The sequence below is a fragment of the Fukomys damarensis genome, unplaced genomic scaffold (genome assembly GCF_012274545.1).
Source record: "Fukomys damarensis isolate Sample0158 unplaced genomic scaffold, DMR_v1.0_HiC HiC_scaffold_35, whole genome shotgun sequence".
In the NCBI taxonomy this organism is placed as follows: domain Eukaryota; kingdom Metazoa; phylum Chordata; class Mammalia; order Rodentia; family Bathyergidae; genus Fukomys; species Fukomys damarensis.
Window position 1 is genome coordinate 50,670,427 of NW_022900947.1, and position 17,148 is coordinate 50,687,574.

At 36.0% G+C, this 17,148-nt stretch overlaps 1 pseudogene; it reads left to right on the plus strand.

The window, feature by feature from the left end:
* Nucleotides 1-17,148, plus strand: part of LOC104863997 — a 55,914-nt pseudogene that overhangs the window by 428 nt on the left and 38,338 nt on the right.

Genomic DNA, 17,148 nt, shown 5'->3' on the forward strand with positions numbered 1-17,148 from the left:
ATTTATCAACCTGGACACTTTCTTTCGAATACTAGAATAAGCCTAAATTCTTTTGTTTTCTTTTTTTGGGGGGGTACCAGGGATCAAACTCGGCTCTTCATGCTTGCAAGGCAGGTGGCAGAGCCACTGAGATAAATCCCTGGCCCAAAGTCTAAATCCTTACTTAGAAGGATGTTATGTAGTGTCTAGCAGTACATGAGCAAACACATGTTTTCAAAACATCGTTGATTTAGATGAACATCAATGAAACACCAGCCTACATTAGAAATCAAAAATGATTATATCCAATCACATTTTAGGCATGGATAATATTGTGTCCTTATAAATTTTGTGGGGGATGAGGATTAAAGGAGAGAGGAAGTGAAGAGGAGAGAGACAGACAATATGAAAGACAAGAGGATCTTGGACCTGATAGAAATGCAATAATTATTGGTGTTTCTGAAGACGATCAACAATAATTTTGTGTTGTATCCTCTAGGTTACAAGACTTTCTATTTAACAGATTACCTGTTTCAGGATAATCTTCCATCAAAATGATTCTTCTCCCAAAAAGTGCAATTACAACATATGTGCTTTTAACTTTTTCTGCGAGGGTAACGCTCAGATTACCTATGCAGAACATTGTTTCATATTTTAAAATCTTTCTTCCATTGATGTTTCCACATATTCCAGAACCCAACTTCCTGTTTTCATGACACGAATGTCTGCCCTGGAATAAAAAGAAAACATTCTCATTTTAAACTCTCTTGGCCTCTACTTGGCAAGAACAAAAGTTTTTCAATAAACAAAAGTTACACAGATGCATACACATATTGGATTTCGGAGGAGGACATAATGAACCAGCATTATTCACTTAGAGAACATGGAGAAAAAAATGATTAAACATAATTCCATTATTCAAATGTCATGATCTGCTTTGACGCACTGTGTGAGTTGGTAGGAAACCGGAAAACACAAAATTTAATTCAAAAGAAAAATTTTAATGAAAGCAAGAACATTTTGTTATATTTCCTCCAATGATATATGGCCCATAGATTTTTATCATGTTTTCATATTTGTTAATAATGGAGATATTAAAATGAAACAGTGTTGGTGATACTGGATATCTTGTCTTTTTATCCCTTATTTTTATATGCTATTAATTGTTCAATTGGGTACAGTCTTTTAGCCTATATTTCATTGTAAACCACCACATGTAATATGTGTGCTTACCTCTGATTGTGTTTTCTATTTTGTTTTTCTCTCTGGTCACACAAATGGACTCCATTTTCTAAAGTTCCATTTATGATGAGACGATGTCACTTCCTTCTAGCATGTCGAAAACGAAGTAACCTTACCCCCATCCCAGACAAGACAAGGTCTTCAGTGTCCAGACCATTTCGTCCTTTTAGCTGCCTGGATGAGGAGGAATTGGAAGAGTTAGGATCAGGTAAATTCCCCATCTCAAGAATCCCAAAGACACAAGTGCTGCGTGGAGTAACATGCACATGTGCGTCTGGCTTCTCTCTGACATAAGCAATAAAAAAGTAATTGTAGAAATCCAACGAAGCTGAGTTGTGGATATGTTAAAAATCAGCTATCCTTTCAAAGCTAAGGCATCACCTTATGGGTACGCTTGACCTATAGCTTGATTAACATGACCTTACCCAAAGCACTCATCATTTCCAACCATCCTTCTTATAACCACCAGGGAATTCTTATACAGAACACATTAATGGCTGCTTATTTCTACCTTTTCCTTTGGCTCAGTGTCTCTATTAGAGTCCAATGTTACTCTGTTTCCCTTGATATTTTAATGGAAGGTGAGAAGATGTTTATCTTTCTCATTTTCTCTCTCATGTTTCCCAAATCTCAACTTTCCTTCCTGATCCTGGTTATGTTCTGTATTGTTTCTAAGCCTTTTTTGACTGACCTGTCCTTTTCACGCATGTGTCCCCTGAGCTCATTTCTGACCCTTCTGTCCCTTATTCACATGGTCCTGTCTGCACACATTCACACACCGAGCATATTTCCTCTAATGTGCCATCATTTATTTATGCATTTTATTAAAACTGCTTACTCTAAAATTCTCATATTCTGCACCTTCATGGACTCAGAGTTCTTATTAAATGCCATTTCTTAAAAGGATTTCTCTGATTGCTAGTTCTTCCCTGGGCTCTCCTTCTGCATTTCCTTATTTTGCTTTAGTTTTTCCTGATAATTACAACAGTGTGGTAGTTGATCATTTTCTGTTCCCTTCTCTATAATGTAAACTTGCTAAGATGAGGGATTTTTCTGTTCCATGATATATGTACTATTCCCAGGACAGTTCCTGACTCAATTTGTGCTCAATAAAGAGGTGAGGAAGTCAGTATATCTACTTTTCTGAATTCCTCTTACTGATGACTAAAACCAAGGCCCAAAGTAGTTTCACCTGTTACCACATTGGTCTTCCTCCTCCCCTCATTCCCTCCCTCCCTCCCTCCCTTCCTTTTATTCCTTCCTTGCTTCCTTCCTGTCTATTTCTCTCCCTCCCTCCCTTTCTGATATTTGATTATTTAGAAATTTAGACTGTGGCTCAGAGTTACTTGTTATCAAATTGCAGTGGAAGAGTTAGAATCCATGTCTTTTTACTCCTGACCCTGTATGATGACTACATTTTGCTTCTAGATTCAGTCTTAAATACAATAACAAATCATTGTGCCATTAGTATTTCAATATTTTTTGTTATTTGCCATTGTTATAATTTAATTATAAATGTTTTTAAAAACAGGTTATATTCTAACATTATAGCAAAATCTCATTTGCTTAAGTGTTACCACTATGAATTTATTTACCTATTTTTATTTCAGAAAATTCATTCTGTATATTTTATTGCAGCATCTGTTAAATCTTTATAATTTAACATGATGTCTTGCTGTGTCAAATACTGTTCTACCTAACTTATCTTCCAGCAAGTTTAGTATTTCTGTTTAAGTATTTAGATCTTTAATCCACTTGGATTTTAGTTTAGTGCATGGTGAAAGATAGGGGTCTAGTTTTAATCTTTGGCAAGTTGAAATCCAATTTTTCCAACACCATTTATTAAAGAGGCTTTCTTTCCTCCAGTGAGGATGGTGGGTTCATTTGTCAAAGATGAGGTAGCTGAGTACATCTGGAGTTTTTTCCTCATCTTCTAATCTATTCCACTGATTCTCAGGTCTGTTGAAATTTTTAACCTTAAATTATTTTTCTACTTAATTAGAAACTTATTCCCAGATCACTTTGATAGTATCTTCTTTTCATACTTTCCCCTGCCATATCTTCCTTTCTCTTCAAAGCAGTAAGCCACCTATATAATTGAAATGTTTCATTTACCTGATTCATATGTTACTCTTTTAGAACAACTAACAGTATGGGCCAGGTACTTTTCTCACTGTTGTTTTTTTTTTTTTTTTTTTTTTTTTTTGGTACTGGGGATTGAATTTGGGTCCTTGCACTTAAGAGGCAGGCAGTGGAACCACTGAGCTAAATCCCCAGTCCTTGGTTTTTTAAAATTATTGTTATTATTTTATACATGGCACATAGCTTGTTCAATCAATACTTATTGAACAAACAGATAGCTAAATAGATAGCAAAATTTGTATTTCAATTTTTATTTTTGTATCCCAGGGGTATTATATGGCACAGATATTAACTTTGCTAAATTTATTAACTTTCAAAATATTTATCACACTTTCATCCTATTCATTAATAAATTTCAAATTCAAAAGTAATACTAGAACACATACATTAGGAAAACAATGACTTTAGAAAATATAACAATTAATGCAATCATTAGCTTCCACTTATTTGATGTAGAATCTTAACATTTAAATATAAATGTAACAAATATTCCTTTTTTACATTATTTAAAGTCAAAACTCATGGCTTGTTCTTGTTCTGTCATGTACATTTCTGTCAAAGATGCTTTGAACTCCCAATTAGAAGCACTGGCAACTTATTTGAAAATAGTCTATTTGTTCCTTCCTAGTTAAATGTGTGAGACACAGAAATAGAACACTGCGTGATGGAACAGATGCTGCAGCAATGGTGAGTTTGTATGAGGACCCAGTTGGATTCCTGGTGACACGAAAGAGAGGCAAACAAAAGTATTTAATTCATTTACGAAATCATATTTAGTGTTATCATAATGGTCTTCATATAGCACTATAATTTATTTATATAAAATAGAGAGTAAATATTTTAGCACCTATGACTGTATATAATTGTATATGACTACGTGTATATCTATGTAGTGGATCTTAAGCGTTCTCACTTATTAAAAATAACTTGAAAACTGTAAGTGGTGATGGATATGTTAATTTGCTTCACTTGATCATTTCCCAATGTCCATTAAATATCTATTAAGATGCTGTATTAGGTTTTAATTGTCAAATATACTTTATTAAATTGGGAGGAAAAAAATCAGTGTACTTTGATCATTTTACCCATTTGACAAATCCTTTCATCAGTATTATTGATTATTTGACCAGCAACGCTAATGCAAGCGAGTACATTCCATTTGCCTGTGTTACTGAGATTACTGCAGTAGGGAACTGCAGCTCAGCCCTCTGGCCCTCTAGGAAACTGTGGAATAGGTTTCAGAATCAGCCCTGCCAAGACGAGGTAGGACGGTACTTATTCACTCCATTCTCCATCATTGTAAGACTATCAAAGGGACATGAACTCTCTTAAATTTATAATTTGTCCCCACTTATATTTATTCGAGTTCTCTGTGTCTCAAGAAAGTCCTCAAACCAGGAACTTGGGATGAAGAGCTGAGGGTGCCCTGGAAGCTGTCAAGTACTGTTGGTGAATCCCTCTGAGGTGAGATGCTGTATGGCCAGGGGTCAGCCACGTCTGCTGCGGTGAGTTTCTGTGCGTGTGTGTGTGTGTGTGTGTGTGTGTGTGTGGTGCAGCAAGGTGATTGTAAGCACAGAGTGTATATGTGTGTTATATGTTCTGTTTCCATACTTTAATACAAACATTCTTGAAACCTTAAAGACCATTAGCAAAGATTTTGGAGATTAAGGAGTATGACACAAATGATAACACAGGAGAATAGGTCTTGCTATGTTAGTTTTGCTACTGATTTCTTAATATTGTTTTATTAGGGCTGCACAATACTTGTATCAGAAAAGCTATTAAAATAGAACTATTGGAAATATTACTGAACATAGAGGTGGTTTTATTTATTTTTCTTTAGGTGCCTCCTAAAACATAAACATTATGTTGGAGAACTTCTCTGGTACAATAAGTGAGATTAAATTCCTATCATTTATATTATAGTTTAATGTCTAGAGCTAGATATTTGTCTGCCAATATAAAATTTAGAATATATTTTTGTTCGTATATTTATTGAGACAATTTATTTAATTCACTTTTTTGTTTTTATTCTTTGGTTATGTCAGAACTCAGAACAGTAGATAAGATGTTACTATGCTTCTTTAGATCAGTTTAGCTTGAGCTGCATTCCAATCTGCTTTCTCCCATCTCTAGAATACGTGAGTCTAAACTCATATAAATGCCACTGAGTAAAGGGAAAGGTCAGGAAAATGCGTGTGGCTGCCCCTTTGTTGAGCTTCTCGTCATGCTAATCTGTGTACAGTCTATCTCTTGAGACCTCAAGCTCTTCCTTGAAATTCCCTGCTCCACTCTCATTCATTTTTAGTGAAAGACTATTTTCTGAAACTCTAAAATGTATTGAAGGTCAAAGCCAGAGGTAAACAGGTAATGCCACTGGGTTATTTCCAATAATAGGCACAATTTCTTATAGGCCAAAAGGCTTTTCATATCCTCTTGGATTTTTATATATTTAAAAATAACTGTAGTCTTTCTGCAATCCTTGCAGTCAATATGATAATAAAAGTTTCCAGTCAACTTATCAAAAGCTGCACAATTTTGGAAAAATTATTGATGGTGCCTAAAACCACATGGAAGGTATGAGTTCCTGTTATGGGTGTGGTTCAAATGTCCTGATGTTCCCTTTTCTGCATCCCCCATGGGATGCTGTACTACTTTTAAGAGAAGACTTGTGCCCAAATTCTTATGTGCTACTATATGGAAGAGATCCAAATGTTATGCCTGATATTTCCTTTCTTTTTTTAGATTACCATTTCTTGGATGATTTTGTATTTGTATTTTAATTTGGACTTTGACCCTAAGCATTGTGGCTGTGATTCAGCTCTTTAATTGTCACTTGTTTTTTGAAGAAAGCTTAACTCTTCAAGTTTTAATTCTTAGTTGGCTGCAACTAATGGAGCAAACTGGTTTTCAAATACCCATCCTCATTTTCCTATTGTAAATGTTAAATTCAGTATATTAGTAGCTGACTGCGCATCTCAATACCTTTCCCTGAGAGATACAGGGAGCAATCTTTACATTTATCCACTTGGTATGATGAATGGCAAGGTGGGTGCATGTGTGTAAAAATGTCAAACCAGGATATGCTCTGTTTTGTGTATATTTACCTGAGCTTCACAGAGGGTATAATGTACCCATGCCACTGTAGGATTTGACTTTTTATTATTTATTTATTTATTTTTGGTTTTTTGAGACAGGGTCTCACTATGTACTTGAGTCTGACCTGGAACTCACTATGTCGCCCAGGCTGGTCTCGATCTCACAGCAGTCCTCCTGCCTCAGCCTCCCAAGTGCTGGGATAAAAGGCATGCACCACCACACCCAGCTGTAGGATTTGATTTTTTAAAAGTTTTCTTTTGATTTTTCTGGAAAAATAGCCCAATTCAGTAAATGGCACATGAAAAACAGAATTTGCAAATTTAGAGGAGGTCAAAAGTGAATCACCCGATTACTCATGCATGGATGATGAGGGTGATCGCCTATGCTACGATACATGTTTCATAGCAGAAGAGTGGTGTGGGTGGATGATGATGTCAACAATGACGGTGAAGTTGGTGCTGCTGCTGCTGCTGATGATGACTGTGATGTTGGCCAGTGAGCCACAGTTCCTGAGACAGTGAAATGGAGCAAGAATTGACTGATTAAAATCACAGGGAATGCAGAGCTCCTTGATTCAGATGATGAAGAAAACAGCAATGTCAATGAGAGAAGCAAAAAAACACAAACAAACAAACAAACGAAATGAAGTTTTTGTAAATAGGGAAGGGGGCAAAGGGAGGGCAGGGGATGGGGAAACATAAGAACCAATATGCATCATGTAAAGGTGCAACATTCCAGTGATGAATGTAACTGTATCATATACCTAATATGTACCAATAAACTTAATGGGGGAAAAAAGACAGCAACGTGTGTACATATTTGAGTAGTTGAAATACTGCAAAATGTCCCCACAACCAAATGAAATGATTCAGTGTTAAACTAGGTATGAAAGTATAGTGAGGTCTTGGCCGGGGCGAAACATATTGAACAGAATGCCAGCACTGCCATTCAATGTTGAAAAGTGTAGCAGACAAAATGCTACAAGATGCTGTTCTATATGCACCAATAGCCATATTCAAAAATGTATCGATTGTGACACCTCACTGGCTGAACTGAAAACTTTCATGGATCTGCTGTACTTAGCAGGGATCTCTCATGGTAATTGCAGGATAGTAAAAGATATATGGAAAAGTGATGGATCGAAATACGGCATAAGAATTTATGTGCTTGTGCATGTGAAGACTAGCTATACTTTCAATTTAGAAATTTATCCAAGAACTCAGCCACCAGGTCCTTATTCATATAGTAATAAACCAAATGATGTTGTGAACAGACTTGCTATTCCTGACTCCCAAACTAATTGGAATATGATATTCGACATTTGGTTTACCAGTTTCTAATTGATTTTACATTTGCTAGCAGAACACAAGTTGACCACTCCAGGAACTGTACCCAGGAACAAAGAAGAAATTCCAAATGAAATGTTGCAATTTCAAAACAGAGAATTGTATAGTTCAATCTTTGGAATTTAGAAAGATTTATATTGACCTCATATCTGACAAAGTGAAACAAACTGGTATTGGTGATTTCAACACCGCACCATGATGGAAATATTGATAGGGAAACCTCAACGAAACAGAAGCCTGAGATGGAAACTTTCTACAACAAAACTAAAGGTGAAGTAGATGTTGTTGATGAGTTATGCAGCAATGGTGATGTTACTCAAAACACAAAGCATTGGCCAATGGTTGTGTTTTACTCAAACCTAAAAGTGTGGCATAAAATAGTTTGATACTTTACAAAGAAAATAACAAGTACAAAATACCAGAGAGAACTTTTCTTAGTGGATTGGGGCTGGAACTCATAAGAAATAATTTATAGCAGAGGAAAAAGAAAATGTTTCTGCTCAGGGAACTATGCCAAAAAATTGTGAAGCACACTGGTGAGCTGGAAGGTGAAAAGGCAGGTGCAACTTCCCAAAGACACACCTTGTGTGAAAATGCTGACGTTTATGCTAAAAGCACAATACATATTAAGAATTTTATACTTTATTTTATTGATATTTTAAGTTCCTGTTTACTACACATTGTATAATAGAATAAGAAACTCCTGACAAAACAGCAAGACCAGTGAAATGTCAAGTATATCCTACAAAAAGTCCAGGAAAGCAAAACCCATGTGCTGTCAGTGTGATATGTGTGCATGGAATATGTATGCTGCTGTCATGTGTGAAGACTGCCTTAGTAAGGATTATTTTATTGTAGAGTTCTATTGGTAGTTTCATGGTAGTTCATTTATTTCTGTTATTCTTTTCTAAACTTTGAACACCAAAAAACAATGCTGACTTGTATATATTCAATAAATATTAAGAATACAATACTTTATTTTTGTGATTTGTTCCTATTAAGTACTTACTGCTTAGTGTAATAAAACTCATAAAATTAAAATTGATAATTCATCAAAAGAAATATTCTAAAAAATAAATTTAGGTGGGACACACCATGTTTATGTCCCTTTATGAAAAAATTAGTGTTGTGCTCCTTAACTAGGACACGCCAGGATTAAGTAGGAGTGGTACCGGGGACCCAGCCCAGAAAGGATTTGCAGGGCCTGTGATTTACCTTCTGCAGTTCCTGAATATGCTTGCACTCCACCCTTGCTCATGTACTGGGAGAATCAGAAGTAGAAAGTCTGAGAGGTCCCAAATAATACATAAAACAATGTGGTGGTGTTAGGAACTTTTCTGTCATTTACAATCTCAGTGGATGAACCGATACACAAATATATTTCATAGTCCAAAAATATGTATCTCAGAGAAATGATTCTTTTTCTTCTTTTTGGAAATGTATAAGCATATCGACCTTCCTGAAAGCAAATCTATGACAGAATTTTACAGGAAATGAAGCCTACATGCAGTTTTGTATCTTTCTGGTGTCCACAATGCTGAGGTTTAACGTTCCTCCTGGGAGAACAGGAGTAAACCAAGCATTTTTGTACAGTACAGTGTCACTCAGTTTCCACCATAAAATTGTTTTTAAGCTCTAAGAAAAATTGTGCAAGAGCAGTAGAGCCTCCATCAGTCAGCACTACTGTGGGAGTCAGTACTGAAGCTGTGCTCTAATGCCATTGTATTTTCTCTCACTTCTGTTTTAAAGTATGACACATCTTACTACACATCATACTGCTTCATAAATCCTATCAGTGTGGCACTGAGGAATGGGCAAATAAAACAGCTCAATAGACCAACAAAAAGTGGGAATGATGAAAAAAAACACAAAACATTAATGCACCTTAATATAGAAGTCTATTTTGTATGCTATTGTGAAAGGAATTGTTTGCCTAATTTCTCTCTCAGTGAGTCTGTTATTTGTGTACGAGAAGGCTATTGATTTTTGCATGTTGACCTTGTATTACTTTTTACTTTTTCTCTGTAGAACTTAGCTAATATGACCATTAAGTGTCATGACCGTAAAATAAAGATGACTGGAGCTGCAGAGAGGTATGAAGGTCCAGGAAAGGAGCTGATAGACTTCAGCTGACCCATCTGTTTCCTCCCTTCCCCTTCCATTTTCTATTTCTCTCTATCTCTCCTCTTACATACATATTTATTTATGTCATTGGTACTTTTTCTCTGTAGAACTTAGCTAATATGACCATTAAGTGTCATGACCGTAAAATAAAGATGACTGGAGCTGCAGAGAGGTATGAAGGTCCAGGAAAGGAGCTGATAGACTTCAGCTGAAATTCTGCCCATCTGTTACTCCTTATGTGCATTTGAATAGTTTAACCTTAGAGAGTATTGATCACCTCATCTGTAAAATGACATGGCATAAAGTGGATGGAAATAAATTCTATGAATCATGATATGTTGTGACAACTGACTGGAGAAAAACAATATATATGAGAATTACTTGAACAATGATTTTAGAAAGTACCTACATGCTGTGATCTTTTTCCTTAGATATGGAAAAAAAAATCACAAAAATTCTTCAACTGTATTCAAATAATTGATTTTATTGTATTTTATGAAATGAAACAATCTTAAAACAATAAATATATTCTTAAATTATTAATAATAGTCATTTCACTTGCAGATAGAAATACATTCAAGATATAAAGGAATATGTCAGTTTGATTGTCATAATTGAATAAAGACCCATGAATCAGCAATAAATTGACACATAATAATAATGAAATTCCGCACAGATGAATGAAAATTAATTAATGTTGGAATTTAAAAATTCATTTTAAAATCCTTCCTGTTGCAATTTATTAAAGCTTATAAATTTTAAAACCATTACATGGAAATACATTAGATAATGAATTTAATGTCCATATAACATTCCACAAAATGTTAAATGTAAAGTTAAACTACATTTTAGATTAGTGATCAAATAGAATAATTTATGGAATTACATGCTTAGTTCATGGTCTTCCTAATGTAGTGCAACATAAAGAATCCAATATCACACATAACATAATAACTACCAAAACATTTAATCTAAATTTCTTCTAGCCTCAATGCCTAATGTTCCATTACAGGAAATATGGGTAATAAAGGGGGAAAAAAAACCTTCTATGACAAAGTAATTACATATATCTAGAAACTGGGACATTTTGAAGACAACCAGCCTGAAATAGTGATTATCATTTTTAAAAATGAAGAGACTGTTCCATGTTAGTATAATATTATAAAGGAATGTAAGTATCCTATCAAATATATAAAATTGTGTTTTTTAGTGTTTATTGGTACAATTTAAATATACATAATGATGACATTCATCACATGGAATTTGTATCTATGCATGATATATCTTACTTTTTTCGCATTCCTCTCCCCTCTGCTCAGTCCTTCTTCCCCTTCTTATTTACAAAAGCTTTCTTTCCATTTTATTTTTCTTTTCTCATTTCTCCATTTTCCATTTCTTCCTTTCCCCTATTCCCTCTCTAGTGCTCTTTCCCATTTGAATTTTTTCCTTTCTATTTCACATTATCTATTATACATTTTGATCCTTTTTCATGCTTTTACCTTCTCACACTGGAGAAACAATGCAATATTTCTACATGTGTGTCTAATTTATTTCACTTGAGTATGATGTATAGATTGCATGAGATAACTGACATAATATCACGTTTTTTTCAGAAATATCACTCATCGTAATTTACAAAAATAAGGCTTGATTACGTCAGTTCTATGAGAGAATGGAGCCATAATTTATGTCTAAATTATAAGTATTAAAGTGTGGAAACTTACACTTTATGCTTCACTTCATTAAACATGATTTGTAGGGGGAATCATGAGTCCTAGACTCTGTCTTGAATTAAATCACCAAGGAAGAAAAAGTAGAAGGTGGAAAAGTTGCAGTAAGAAATGGTTTTATTTGAGATTGGTGTATTAAAATTGCTTGAATTTAACATTGGCTGCTTGAGATGGTTGTTTTAATCCAAGTCAGAGATGAAAAGTATATGGAGTGAAATGAGGGCCAAATCAAGACTGTGTGACAGGTTTCCTATTTTTATATTACTACTGGGTCAAATTACCTCATTTAGTGTTTTATTTTCATGGTTATGGGCAGAAGTCTGAAGCTAGTACTACGGGGTTAGAATCAGGTTCATGCAGGGTTAACTTCTGGAGATCCTAACACAGCCTCTTCCATATTTAACTGTAACTACCTCACCTCAGTCTCTTTGAGTCCCCTTGTCAAATTGCTTCACCCTCTTACTCCTCTGTGTAGTTGAGGCTCCTATTATGTTCTTTTTATGAGGGCATGTTGGATCCTCTAGATATTTCAAGAGAACATCTTCATCTCAAGGTTCTTGATCTGAATTATTTCTCCAATACCCTTTTACATGTAAGCCAAGCTATTTGCAGATTGTAGGGATTCAGACCTCAGCATCCCCAACAGAACACCATGCACCCATCACCAGTTGAACTTAGGGAAAAAGTGAAATTTTTTATGAAATCTGATAATGGGGAGCCAGTGAAGTAGAGAAAAATAAAAAAGTAAAATCAAACAAAAAGTGATAAGATTAAACAGATTAACCCAACATGGCAACTTCACAACAGTGCCTTTTCCATACAACTTCAACTAGCCTTTATGTGTCTGCCTCCTGATAATACTGATCATACGTCTTTGCAAAATTCTTGACAGACATGAATATCAATTGTATGGTGTTTCCTCATTCTTACTAGCGGTAGCTTTTCTAAGCAGGACTTTTAGGCTGACTATGGTTTCCTCTGTTCATACATGAGACACTTGCCTATTCCCGAGATGCAGATCTTGGATTCTGTTCTAAACAGCCCAGCTCAGCATGGACATTCTAGTAATACTACATGCATTCACATATAGCTTGTGGATAGCACATTGTGTACTCATTTACTAGAGGTTACTGAAGGGCTAATGTGAACTACACCATCACGAGAGTATTCACTCTCATTAAGAGTTTATATTTTTAATATGAGAACTTTACCAAAAACTTTGGAACAACCGCATACATACATGCACACAAATGCACACAACACATGAAATCAATTTTAATTTGCAATTGATCATAAGATCAATTATGATTATTATTTTATTTTTGGTACCGGGGATTGAACTAGGGTCCCACTGAACCGCTGAGCTAAATCCCCTGCCTAGATCAATTATTTTTTATAATTCCATGAAATGTCTGTTTATTGCTATGGTTTAGCTGTGCCATGCCTTCCAGAGTCCATGTGTTACCCTGATCTTCAGTGTAAAGGTGTTTGGGAGAAGGGAACTATAAAAGGTGAGGTTTGTGTAGAGGTCCTCAGTCAACTGGGTGCAAGCCCAGGGCAAGTGTTTCTCGAGAAACCATCAGTTCTCATGGACAGTGATTACAGGAACTTGAGTCTCTGCCTACCTAGTTCTGTGAATTTCTAGTGAGGATGTAATCACACACTAGCATGTAGGCCATCTGCCCTGAGCTGATACAGTCAACAGGGCTGTCACCAGCACTGAACTCATGTGCCTGTTAATCTCCCAAACTTCCTTTTCATCATGTGATCCTGCCAGTGTTTTTTTTTTATAGTCATGAAAAGTGACTAATAAAATTTAGCAATCAGAGCATGTTGAAAGATTAAAACTCCATTTCATTCATTTTAAGATGCATCTTCAATTCTAAAGACACCAAATTGAACAAGTTAATGCATCCTGCTATTTATGAAATTCAGTGTACTGGGTATTGAAGTGTTCCAAAGAGGAATGGCCAAACTAATCAAAGAATGAGATCAGTGAGGTTTAACAGGAGATTGTTCAGGTCTACTCAGAAGGTCAGATGTTACTAGGTCACGACCAAAAAAGATTTGTCTTCCTAGCTGTGGCTTCACAGAGATAAGAGATTAACAAGAACAGAATATAAAAAAACACATGTCTGAACTGGGTAGTGACCTGGGAACCAGGGAGATGCAGCAATATCCACCTGGATGTAGAGGGACATCAAAGAGTCAGCATTACTTCCCATACTTGGCTTGTTTTAATTCTCTGACCCCTGGCATGGCTGTTGCACAGGTGGAGTGGGCAAGACAGTATTGTTGTAGCACTTGTCTGAAGGGTCACAAAGTGGAGAAAGAAACAAGAAAAAAGCCTCAGAAATGCATAAAAAACATTTTTAAAAGTAGCTTCTCTGAGAAATTAAATTTTTTGTTATTATTGAAGGATATGGTGAAATGGTGCCTGTGTTTGAAAATGGTGCAGGCAGAGTCTTTAGCGGCAACATATTTCCAGTAGAATATTTTGAGTGACATATGAAACATAAAGAAAAATTATTAAAGTATACAGCTCAGGTTCATTTACCACTACAAATTTGAGAGTCATGTTTCCCAATCTTCCTCTGTATGCACAGGTATGTATACAGGTAAATGCACCTTGTCTGTTTAAGGCTGTCAACTCACTAAAGATAAGTATGTCTCAGCCTGTTTTGTGTTACTATAATAAAGTGCTGGAGACTGGTTACTTCAAAGGGAAAAAAAGCTTATTTGGCTCACACTTACGATTGCCAGACCATCCCAACAGCACAGTGCCGTCATCTGGCTTTAGCTCCCTGGTTGTGCCACAATACGGTGCACGGCATCTCCTTGTAGGAAGATGGGCAAGAGTGGCAAGGGTGCCTGCACCAGAGAAACATGCACGCGGAGGGTCTGGAGGACACGGAAGGGGTCAGGCTCACTCCTTGAAACAGCCTGCTCCCGTGGAAACTGGTCTACTCTTTCAGGCCTAACCCACTCCAAGTTTAATGTCTTCAAGAAGATGTTCATGGTGCCAGAGGCTCATCCACCTCCATTAGATCCCACGAGGTGAGATCATGCTACCTGTCAGTACTGCTCCAATGGGAAGAAGCTTCCAGCACAGGATTCTGGAGGCCAAAACACATCCCAACCACAGCAAAACACTGTATTTTGTCTTCATGATATGTATTGCACCTATCAAAGTAAATATCTATGTAAATTGTGTGGTATAGTTATATACAAGTATACACACAAAGATTGAGAAGATTTATGTACTGCAAATAAGAGTGGGTAATTCCTAATTGTTACTGCTGGAATTATTGTATCAAGGAACATGACAAATATTTGCACTTTTACTTAAACATTTTTATTTTCTTTCTTTTGCTTGTTTTTTTCTTTGTTTATATGTTCTGTTCTTGTTTTGTTTTAAAAATATTTGCTTTTGTCAGGCATGGTGGCACACACCTATAATCCCAGCACACTGGAGGCTGAGGCAGGAGGATCACAGTGAGTTCGAGAGCAGCCTGGGCTACATAATGAGTTCCAGGTCTGTCTCAACTACATAGTAAGACACTGTCTCAAAATAAATAAATAAATAAATAAACAAACAAACCAATAAACAAATAAAATAAAAATATTTGCTTTTGAATTTCTGCACTGTTATTATTTTAAACCTTAACATACTATTGAACATTTAATTACAGGTTCCTTACTGTATGCAAATCTAATTGTGCAATTATTTTTAAAGTCATTAAAAAAAGGCTTTAAAAAGTTTACCTAAGGTTTCAGATATTTTTGTTGTTGTTCTGTTTTTATTTGTTTGTTTGTTTGAGACAGGGCCTCACTATTTATTTGAGACTGACCTGGAACTCACTATGTAGCTGGTCTCGAACTCACAGCAATTCTCCTGCCTCAGCCTCCTGAGCAAATGTTGGTGGGGTTGTGGGGAGAAAGGATCCCTTCTATGCGGATCCTTTGTGGAGACTATGGAAATCAATATGGAGAAAACTCAAAGAGCTGGGACTACAGTTTCCATTTGCCCCAGTCATCCTTCTATTGGGTATCTTTTGAAAAGAATTAAAAGAATCATATCATAGGGATATATGCACAGCTATGTTTATAGCAACACAGTTTGTAATAGCTAAAACTTGGAAACAGCCCATTTGCCCATCAGTTGGAAATTGGATAAAGAAGATGTGGGTTTTTTTTTTTTTGCTTCAGAGATTCTTAATGGACTGTATTCAGTTACTCTGAGAGTCATTCATGAAAATAAATACAGTTATGAGGGTAAAAACCAAGATTGGGTGTTATCAACATTTTGGAAGGAGTCTTGTATGTTCTGTCTGAGCACTACTGACAGTAGAGAGGGTCCACTTTAAAGCACAGAGAGCACACTCCAGTTGTCAGATTCATTTTTGTGGCACATTTTTATGTACCAGGCCCTGTGGGGTGCTCAGTATTAATGATGGTAGTGATCAAAGTTAGTTCATACTGATGATTTACAGCCTTTGCAATGTTATATATACTCATGAAAACCATATGTGTGTACACTCCAAATGTGAAGACATAACATATGTCACCAATAAGTTTTAGAAAATGTAAATGAAAAGCTAAGCAGTCTTACTGTCATCAGCGTTGGTGGTCATAAATATCTTTATTTCTTTTGAGGTGAATTTTGTAATTTACAGTTTCAGAGTACAATATGATAATATATTTGCAGGTAGTGAAGGTGGAGCCAGGAATTACACCCAGCCTTGTTGGTGTGCAACACCTGGGCTGTTAAACTGTGGCTTCCCGGCTGCATGTTATAGAATCTTCACTTTCAAATAAACTCTGTGCAAGAAAAAGAAAGAAAGGCAGAAAGAAAGAAAGCCACCTAAAGAGGCTGCAATAACACACAGGATTATTTCTGTTAGAGGATTTATCAGTGTAGCACAAGCAATTAATCAGCTTTGATTATGTCTGTTTCACATAACAGAAGTGTGAGAAATAGGGAGAGTGCCTGTGAAAGGAACATTCTTGTGGATTTCACTGTTCTGGTCGCCATTACTGTGCCTGAAAGCACCTACCTACTAGGCCACATTACACAATGGATATACAGAAGTAGCTTCATGATGGGTCCCAGATGACCTTCCTTGGGAAGTTATGTGGGCATAGCACAGGTTAGAAGAACAAAGAGAATGTTGGAATTACTGATAAATACGTAGACCCACTTGTCAGAAGGGTCACCTTCAGTCGAAACTGTGAGCCTCAAAATGTGGCTCCATACTTTTCTGTAAGGAGTCAGACAATAAAAGAATCTCCCTAGCTTTGTGTTCCACATGCTCCATCATGAAGCAGCTCATTTCTGCTGCCATTATATGAAAACAGCCGAAGACTGTATGTGCACACTTGGGCGTGGCTGTGTACCAAAAACCACAAAAATCAAAAATAAGAGAAGGATCAATCTCAGTCTTCAGAATGCAGTTTACTAAAAAAAAAAAAAAAAAAAAAAAAAA